This window comes from Pan paniscus, chromosome 16, assembly GCF_029289425.2.
Source record: "Pan paniscus chromosome 16, NHGRI_mPanPan1-v2.0_pri, whole genome shotgun sequence".
In the NCBI taxonomy this organism is placed as follows: domain Eukaryota; kingdom Metazoa; phylum Chordata; class Mammalia; order Primates; family Hominidae; genus Pan; species Pan paniscus.
Window position 1 is genome coordinate 21,006,832 of NC_073265.2, and position 9,597 is coordinate 21,016,428.

Genomic DNA, 9,597 nt, shown 5'->3' on the forward strand with positions numbered 1-9,597 from the left:
TCTCATATACATCTAAGGTGATCTTCAAAATAACCCACGAACCAGGGATCATTTACAAATGGGAAATTGGGAAGAAAACTAACATTTACAGAGTTAAATAATTCAAATTTTAGTTAAACACTGCTATATACAGCCCCATTATTGCTTCATTTGACCCTCCTGCCATCTGGGAAGTATCTGTTTTTACTCCTATTTTGAAAGTAGAAAACCTGAAATAGTGAGGTCATGTAATTGATCTAACACTGCAGGTCTTGGAAATTAGAAAACCTGAAATCAGTGAGGTCATGTAATTGATCTAAGACAGCAGAGCCAGAAGTAAAGGCACTGAAGTTTAAAGCAGACCTGTGATTTCCAACCCTTAGCTCTTCCCTGTCCCATTTTCCCCTGTCCATCACTCCCTCTGCACAGTCCTGCAATGGTCTGAGAATGGTGGCCAGTGCTGCAGGAGACCCATGGGTGTGCCTTTGGGGTGTGCATTGACAGTTTTCTTTGAATGCTTCTAGAACCACAAAATATCAGGGCAGAAAGGCATCTCAGAAAAACCTACCCCAAATAACTTCTCAAACTTCAATGCACAGAACTATCTGGCTGCTTATAAAAAAACAAGAGTCTGTAAGCCCCATTCCCAGAAATTTTAATTTAATAGGTCTGCACTTGAGGCCCAGGCAGGTTTTTTTTGTTTTGTTTTTTGAGATGGAATCTTGCTCCATTGCCCAGGCTGGAGTACAGTGGTGCGATCTCAGCTCACTGAAACCTCTGCCTCTAGGTTCAAGTGATTCTCCCGCCTCAGCCCCCCGAGTAGCTGGGACTATACAGGTGCATGCTACCATACCCGGCTAACTTTTTGTATTTTTAATACAGACGGGGCTTCACTGTGTTAGCCAGGATGGTCTTGATCTCCTGACCTCGTGATTCACCCTCCCAAAGTGCTGGGATTACAGGTATGAGTTATCCGCCTGGCGCATCTACATTTTTAACATGCCCCAAAGCTAGTTTTGAAACAATTTAACAGGAAAGAAAGGGTGAGAGGGGTGCATTTGTCCTTTCTCACACTGCTGTAAACATATTACCTGAGACTGGGTAATTTATAAACGAAAGGGGTTTAATTGACTCACAGTTCCACATGGCTGGGGAGGCCTCAGGAAACTTACAATTATGCAGAAGGCAAAGGGGAAGTAAGCACCTTCTTCACAAGGCAGCAGGAGAGAGAGAGCACAGGGGAAACTGCCATTTTTAAAATCACATCTCATGAGAACTCACTCACTATCACAAGAACAGCATTGGAAGTGATCCAATCACCTCCCTCCCTCGACACGTGGGGATTACAATTTGAGATGAGATTTGGGTGAGGACACAGAGTCAAACCATATCAAGGGGTAATACATTTTCTCTAGAATGTAGCATTAGCCTTTCTTTTTGAGGAACATGTTTGTGTGTTATGGAAGTTAATCACGGTGGGCCACATCATTGGAAAACAGCAAATACTGCTTTCTGGTTTTTTGGCCGATTAGGTCAGGTGAAGAAGTTTGGCAATCTGGCTCTGATTTGTGTGAGAGATACCAGTGAAAGGTGCATTTCATTGTGAGGTGAAACATCTGGAGAGGACTAGACTCCAACTTGTGCATCAGCTGGAAAGAAAGACTGAGGGGTCATGGGAACTTGCACATTACGATCCATGTAACTGCACTTGCCAGAATGTAGGATCAACCTGCTGCTGAAGAATATCCTAAATCAGAGAGTAGATAGGAACCAGAGGCCGTAAACTCACCAGAGACGTTAGTGCAGCCTTGAGGTTAACTGCTGCTTGCAACACAGAGACGTGATGCACTGAAACTAAATCTGGGCTGAGGGAGAGCATGTCCACACCAGGTGCCCAGACATCTGGTTGGCTTTGGCTGATTTGTCCTGCAGGCACCTGCCTTGTCTGGATTTGCACACTTTCCAAGTTGTCCATTACCCTGTGCATTTCCCAAGCTGCCTTCCCTGGCTCTGATGTACGATGAACCTGCTTGAGTGGCGTTATTTATCATAGTGCAATCAAGAGGCATGAGCCATGATTGATGACATATCATAAATGGGAATATGCGTATCATCACACTGGGATCTGACTTAGCAGTTCATTTGGCCTTACTATAAGCTGATTTCTTGAAAGAGCTCAGATTCCTGGCTCAGAATGCCTTTGATAGAAGAGTGTGTTCTCAATGGAAGGGAAGCAATAGTTATAATTTTTTCTCAGTGGACCAGTTCTCAAGTGAAGGCAGAATTTTAACCAGGGTTCAGCGTCTTCCATTAAAATCCCCAGCTCTCCATTTTTCAGTGTGAAAAAATCCAGGCCAGGGTTTCTGCAGACAGTAATTTTTGATGGCAGGGTCAGCAAATTGGGCTAAGTGTATGTACTGTGATCTCCATAAAAGGGAATTACTGAATTTTCTGTCCACTTAGCAGCGTCTTTTGTTAATGATGGGCAAGAAGCTTGTATTATTTATGGGGCACTTTGACATCTCAGCAGTTTATGGAGTATATATGAAGAATGGGAGCACTTTATCTTCTAATAAAATGTTGCATAACAACTTTAGTACTGAACTTTTTTAAAGAAGGAATCATGGATTATCCTGCAGCCAAGTCTTAACAGAAAGGACATACTGTGATCTCACATTCAAACTACTTCAAAGATAAGGAGATTTATTTTGCCCATTACAATTTTCTCCCAGAGCAAATAACCATTTTTATTAAAATGCTGTAAGTTCATCCAGGTAGGATTTGGGTGAAGATAATTTGGGACAAGCCACTGTGTACTGGTAATGAAAACAGAAATGAATTCAAGCTTCTAATGGAAAAGTGACAAGCAAATAAATTAATCTCCAGGTTATTCAATTTTAGAAAATGATATAAGATGTAAGATATAACTAAAAACTGAAAAGGAAAGTTAAAACAGTCTCCAGGTTTCCATATGGATGATTTGTAATTAAAATGATACTGGAGGGGAGTCCAGGACACATCTGAATATCAAGCTTTGCCCACAACCTTTCTGATTGCTGTTTCTTAGGTGTTTACTGCAGTGCTTCTTTCTCCATTTCTGCATAAGTGTGGACAAAATTCACATGTGCCTATTACTAGTATAAAGGGCACACACGGCCAGGCGTGGTGGCTCACGCCTGTAATCCCAGCACTTTTGGAGGCTGAGGAGGGGGGATCAGGAGATCGAGACCATCCTGGCTAACACGGTGAAACCCTGTCTCCACTAAAAAAAAAAAAAAAAAAAAAAAATTAGCCGGGCGTGGTGGCGGGCGCCTGTAGTCCTAGCTACTCAAGAGGCTGAGGCAGGAGAATGGCGTGAACCCGGGAGGCAGAGCTTGCAGTGAGCCGAGATCCCGCCACCACACTCCAGCCTGGGCGACACAGCGAGACTCTGTCTCAAAAAATATAAATAAATAAAATAAAATAATAAAGGGCACACACTGTTGCTTGCTGCCTGAGACTGGCCAAGGGGTCTCTTAGTTTTGTCTGTTACTTAAATTATCAACTCCACCTAACTACAGGAAACACAGAAATGGTGTGTTGCAGTCCGGACACTGTGAGCAGCATGAAATTCTATCTCGGTGTCTAGGAAATGGGGTAGGGAAGGGCCAGTCCAGGGCACAGGTAAGAATAGACTTTTGCCTCTGAGCTCTCCCACCTTTCTCTTTCTCCTTATGAGTTGCTCTTTACCCTAGGATTTCCAGACGCTCATGCTATTCTTTAGTCCTAAAAATTCCTCCTCAAAGTCTTGCTTTTCTCAAAATGCCTTATGCCCCATAGTTACCATGTGAGCTTCCTCTCACGTCCTTGGTCCCGCTTCCCTCCTGTGGGCAGCTTAGTCAGTGTGCCCTTCACTCCACACGCCCAGAGGGCTGGCTCCTGCAGGCAGCACCTTTGCAATGGCCTCCGAAACAGACTTGAGACAAGCGCATAAAAGGGAGGAGGAAGCAGCGCTCCCGTAGGTCTCCTGGCTCTTGCTCCAGCAGGATGGCACAGGAAGACACGTGAGGTCTTTTTTCTTAACTCAGATGTTCAGACCAGAACTCTTGTCTGGAGCCAATGAGCTGAGCCCCTGGGGAGCCAGGACTGATCCTGGTTTTAAGGCAGTTAATGTTCCCTATTCTTGCCTCTAGGTGTTTTTGAAATCCTCCCTACCCAGATAGGCACAAAAATAGATTATGTGTCTGGCTGCAAAAAAAAGCTATGCACATTCCTAAAAGCAAAAATGATACAAGCCATATTTCCTTCCATAAAACAAATAAACTAAAAATAAAGAATGAAAGGATAGCAAAAAAGAAAATAATTTATCAATAGATGCAGTTTTCAACAGATTACATAGAAATAGCAACAGAGAGAATCAGTGAGGTAGACATTAGCACTGAGAAATCACTCAGATTACAGCAGATATATAAAAAATGGCGACTGTGAATGATCATTTAGGAGGAATTAATGATAGAATGCACAATCTGTAAGAGTTCTAGGAGAGAAAGAATGGAGAGAAGGAGGTATTTGGAGCTAACAGCTGAAAATTTTCCGTAATTGAAAAATGTAATCAAATCAAAGAAAAAACAACCTAAAGAAAGCAGAAGCAATATAATAAGATTTAAACAAAATGATTTAGCAGCTAAAATTCACAGATTTCATCACTAAAATAAAAAGACAGTTCTTTGCAATGAAAAGAGCATTTAAAAATATTTTGTAATATAATATAAATACAAATATAATTTTAAAAGCAAGCTGGTATAAATATATAAATATATTTAAAATATGATATTAAATTAATATATTTCAATGTCTAGATTAAATGGACAGTTTTTGAGAACACTATAAATTATCATTTTTAACTTAATAAGAAACAAAATTCAAACAGTCAAAAGCATCTAAACCAAATTTAAAAGATAATAAAAAGAAAAAAATCTATCCATAATAATGAAACCAAGTTCAGGGATTTTCTTGAGTTAATAAATTTTATGAAACTTTAGCTCATAGATTAGATTATCCCTGTGTGATACAGACTTTGCTGTAGCATAAAACAATATGGGAAGGCTGCTACCTTATTCTGTGAGGCTAGTATAAAACTAACACCACAACTAGACAAAGCTGACACAAAACTAAATGAGATCAGCCAATCTCACTAACACAGAGAGCTGCAGAAATTAAACCCCAAAAAATCTTAGCAAATTTCACAGAATAATGATTTTTAAAAATGTGTGTGTCTTGTAAAATCAAGACTTAGATATGCAAACATGATTCAATAGTTTAAAAATCTATTAATTCAATTCTGTATGTCTTCAGATTAAAAGAGGAAAACAAGATCATCTCAATCAATATCAAGAAAGCATTTGCTAAAACCAACATCCTGATTACATTTCTGATAAAAATGTAAACAAAGCAAAACAGTGAAGTTAGAAATAAAAGAAAACTTTCTTAATTTTGTATAAGAGAGATCTAGAAAACTGGAGCAAACATAATAGCTAATGGCAAAATATCATAAATATTCATGTTAAAATTATACACAAGAAAAGGACACCTACTAGCACCACTTTTATGCAACAGTGAATAAGAAATCTTAGCAGTAAATACAGAAACATTGTACAGACAGCATGAAGAAAAGACAAAACTGCCATTTTAAAAAGTTTTATCTGATAATCTACCCCAAAATTTCACAGAATTAACTGATAAACTATATTAACTAGTAAGGTGGTCTGATATAAAATAAACATTTAAAAATACTTACTAACAATAACCAATTAGAAAACATGATAGAAAGAAACAAATGCCATTACCAATTGTTTAAATGCACACAAAACCCCAAGGAAGAACTTTTATTATCTAAATGGAACCTCTTCTAGCATTACAGAGACCCCAATATCTAACAACTCCCTTAGCAACGTGACGTTCCAGGTGGTTTCAGGCAGGTGTGGAGGCTCTGGGTGCACAGGTGAGCAGTGACTCTGCCATCTTTTATACCCTGCTTCCAAGGCTATCATGGAGTTGCAATCCTGGTTAGCCAGAGAGGAGGAAAGCATGGAAGAGTGTGTATGTAAGGTTGTTATGGGGTGGCCTGGAAGTGGCATTCATGTATTTCAGGGCTCATCTGTGGCATCACACCTTCTTAAGGTCACTGGTTTGATACTGATTAGGGTAGAATCAGCTGTAGTAACAGACTCAAACGTGTAACAGCTCCATCCAAGAGCAGTTCATGTTTCACTCATCCAAAAGCCCAGGGCAGCAGTCCAGAGGGGGAGGTTGGGACTCTGCTCCACTGCATCATTCAGGGACACAGGGGTTCTGTCACCTTCCACAGGTTTCTCCCAAGATCACCCTGGGAGTTGTCATCCAAGGCAGGAAGGAAAGAGAGCTTAGAGAAAGTGTGGGATGGTTTTAAGGTTCTGGCTTGGAAGTAACATCCATCACTTCTGCTCAAATTCCACTAACTACAACCTCAGTCATATGACCCCAACTAATTGCAAGGGAAGCTGGGAAGGGAATCTAACTGCTTGCACAAAGAAAAGGGTTGATTAAATTTTGAAGAGTTGCCAGCAAATTCTACCATAAACCTGACAAAGAGTATACAAGTCTGATGTGAATAAAATTGTAAACTTTGTTGAAGAATGTTAAAAAAAAAATAAGAGGATACATACCTTATACCTACACTGAAAGATACAGTCATGGAAAATGTAAATTATCTCCAGGTTAATCTATACATCTCATGAAAAACTGGATCCCTTCCTTACCCCTTATACAAAAATTAATTCAAGATGGATTAAAGACTTAAATGTCAGACCTAAAACCATAAAAACCCTAGAAGAAAACCTAGGCAATACCATTCAGGACATAGGCATGGGCAAGGACTTCATGTCTAAAACACCAAAAGCAATGGCAACAAAAGCCAAAATTGACAAATGGGATCAATTAAACTAAAGAGCTTCTGCACAGCAAAAGAAACTACCGTCAGAGCAAATAGGCAACCTACAGAATGGGAGAAAATTTTTGCAATCTCCTCATCTGACAAAGGGCTAATATCCAGAATCTACAATGAACTCCAACAAATTTACAAGAAAAAAACAAACAAACCACCCCATCAAAAAGTGGGCAAAGGATATGAACAGACACTTCTCAAAAGAAGACATTTATGCAGCCAAAAGACACATGAAAAAATGCTCACCATCACTGCCATCAGAGAAATGCAAATCAAAACCACAATGAGGTACCATCTCACACCAGTTAGAATGGCAATCATTAAAAAGTCAGGAAACAACAGGTGCTGGAGAGGATGTGGAGAAATAGGAACACTTTTACACTGTTGGTGGGACTGTAAACCAGTTCAACCATTGTGGAAGTCAGTGTGGCGATTCCTCAGGGATCTAGAACTAGAAATACCATTTGACCCAGCCATCCCATTACTGGGTATATACCCAAAGGATTATAAATCATGCTGCTATAAAGACACATGCACACGTATGTTTATTGCGGCACTATTCACAATAGCAAAGACTTGGAACCAACCCAAATGTCCAACAATGATAGACTGGATTAAGAAAATGTGGCACATATACACCATGGAATACTATGCAGCCATAAAAATGATGATTTCATGTCCTTTGTAGGGACATGGATGAAGCTGGAAACTATCATTCTCAGCAAACTATTGCAAGGACAAAAAACCAAACACCACATGTTCTCACTCATAGGTGGGAATTGAACAATGAGAACACATGGACACAGGAAGGGGAACATCACACACCGGGGCCTGTTGTGGGGTAGGGGTAAGGGGGAGGGATAGCATTTGGAGATATACCTAATGTTAAATGACCAGTTACTGGGTGCAGCACACCAACATGGCACATGTATACATATGTAACTAACCTGCACGTTGTGCACATGTACCCTAAAACTTAAAGTATAATAAAAAATAAAATAAAAATAAACTCCCCCAAAAAAAGAAAATTTTCAATTTAACTGAAAGTTTTATGAACTTGATAAAAGGTTTTTAAAATTCATATGGCAGATGTTTTAGTCAGTTTTGTGCTGCTATAACTGAATATCTGAGACTAGGTAATTAATACAGAACAGAAATTTATCTCTGACCGTTCTACAGCCTAAGTCCAACTGAGGTGCTGGCTGGCTTAACTATCGGGTAACAGCTGTTCTCTGCTTCCAAGGTGGTGCCTTGGATGCTGCATCTTCCAGAAGGGACAAATGCTGTGTCCTCACATAGCAGAAGAAAAGTGTATTATTAGTCCGTTTTCATGCCGCTGACAAAGGCATATCCGAGACTGGGCAATTTACAAAAGAAAGGGGGTTAGTCAACTTACAGTTTCACATGGCTGGGGAGGCCTCACAATTACAGCAGAAGATGAAATGCATGTCTCACGTAGCAGCAGACAAAAGAGAGCTTTTGCAGGGAGACTCCCATTTTTAAAACCATCAGATCTCGTGAGACTTATTCACAATCACGAGAACAGCACGGAAAAGATCTGCCTCCATGAGTCAATTACCTCCACCGGTTCCCTTTCACAATATATGGGAATTCGAGATGAGATTCAGGTGCGGACACAGCCAAACCATATCAGGTAGGAAGGGTGAAATGGGGCCAGACTTTCTCCTTCAAGCCCTTTTATAATGATATCAATTTGAAGAAACCTAAGCATCTCTCAAAATGCCCCATGTCCCAACACTGTTGTATTGGGCATTACGTTTACAACATATGAATTTTGGGGGACATATTCAGACCACAGCAGTGGAGAATGTCTAATTCATTTTTACAAAGAGAACGATAAGATGGCAAATTTACTTGTATTTCATTCCATTTTGTGTTCCCATAAAGGAATACCTACGGCTGGGTAATTTATAAAGAAAAGCAGTTTCTTTGGCTCATGGTTCTGTAGGCTGTACAAGAAGTATGGTGTCAGCATTTGCTTCTGGTGAGGGCTTCAGGCTGCTTCCACCACCAGTGGAAGGTGAAGGGGAGCAGGTTTATGTTGTGGTGAGAGAGAGAGCGAGAGAGAGGGCGAGAGAGAGAGCGAGAGAGAGGGCGAGAGAGAGAGCGAGAGAGAGGGCGAGAGAGAGAGCGAGAGAGAGGGCGAGAGAGAGAGCAAGAGAGGGCGAGAGAGCGAGCGAGAGAGAGAGCGAGAGAGCGAGAGAGGGCGAGAGAGAGGGTGAGAGAGAGCGAGAGAGAGCGAGAGAGGGCGAGAGAGAGGGTGAGAGAGAGGGCGAGAGAGAGAGCCAGAGAGAGGGCGAGAGAGAGGGCGAGAGAGAGAGCGAGAGAGAGCGTGAGAGAGGGCGAGAGAGAGAGCGAGAGAGAGAGCGAGAGAGGGTGAGAGAGAGCGAGAGAGGGCGAGAGAGAGGGTGAGAGAGCGAGAGAGAGGGCGAGAGAGAGGGTGAGAGAGAGTGAGAGAGAGGGCGAGAGAGAGGGTGAGAGAGAGGACGAGAGAGAGAGCGAGAGAGAGCGTGAGAGAGGGCGAGAGAGAGAGCGAGAGAGAGAGCGAGAGAGAGGGTGAGAGAGAGAGCGAGAGACAGGGCGAGAGAGAGGGCGAGAGAGAGAGCGAGAGAGAGCGAGAGAGAGGGTGAGAGAGA

At 41.4% G+C, this 9,597-nt stretch overlaps 1 long non-coding RNA gene across 2 annotated transcripts in view; it reads right to left on the reverse strand.

The window, feature by feature from the left end:
• The window catches only part of LOC103782875 (uncharacterized), a 46,773-nt gene extending 38,358 nt beyond the window's left edge, over positions 1-8,415 (reverse strand). The window contains exon 1 of one of the 2 annotated variants that reach the window (XR_004666446.3): positions 8,337-8,415. This is a non-coding gene — a long non-coding RNA (uncharacterized LOC103782875). The remainder of the gene's footprint in view (positions 1-8,336) is intronic. The other variant, XR_008621057.2, reaches the window with a different exon arrangement.
• Positions 8,416-9,597: the final 1,182 nt, after the last annotated feature.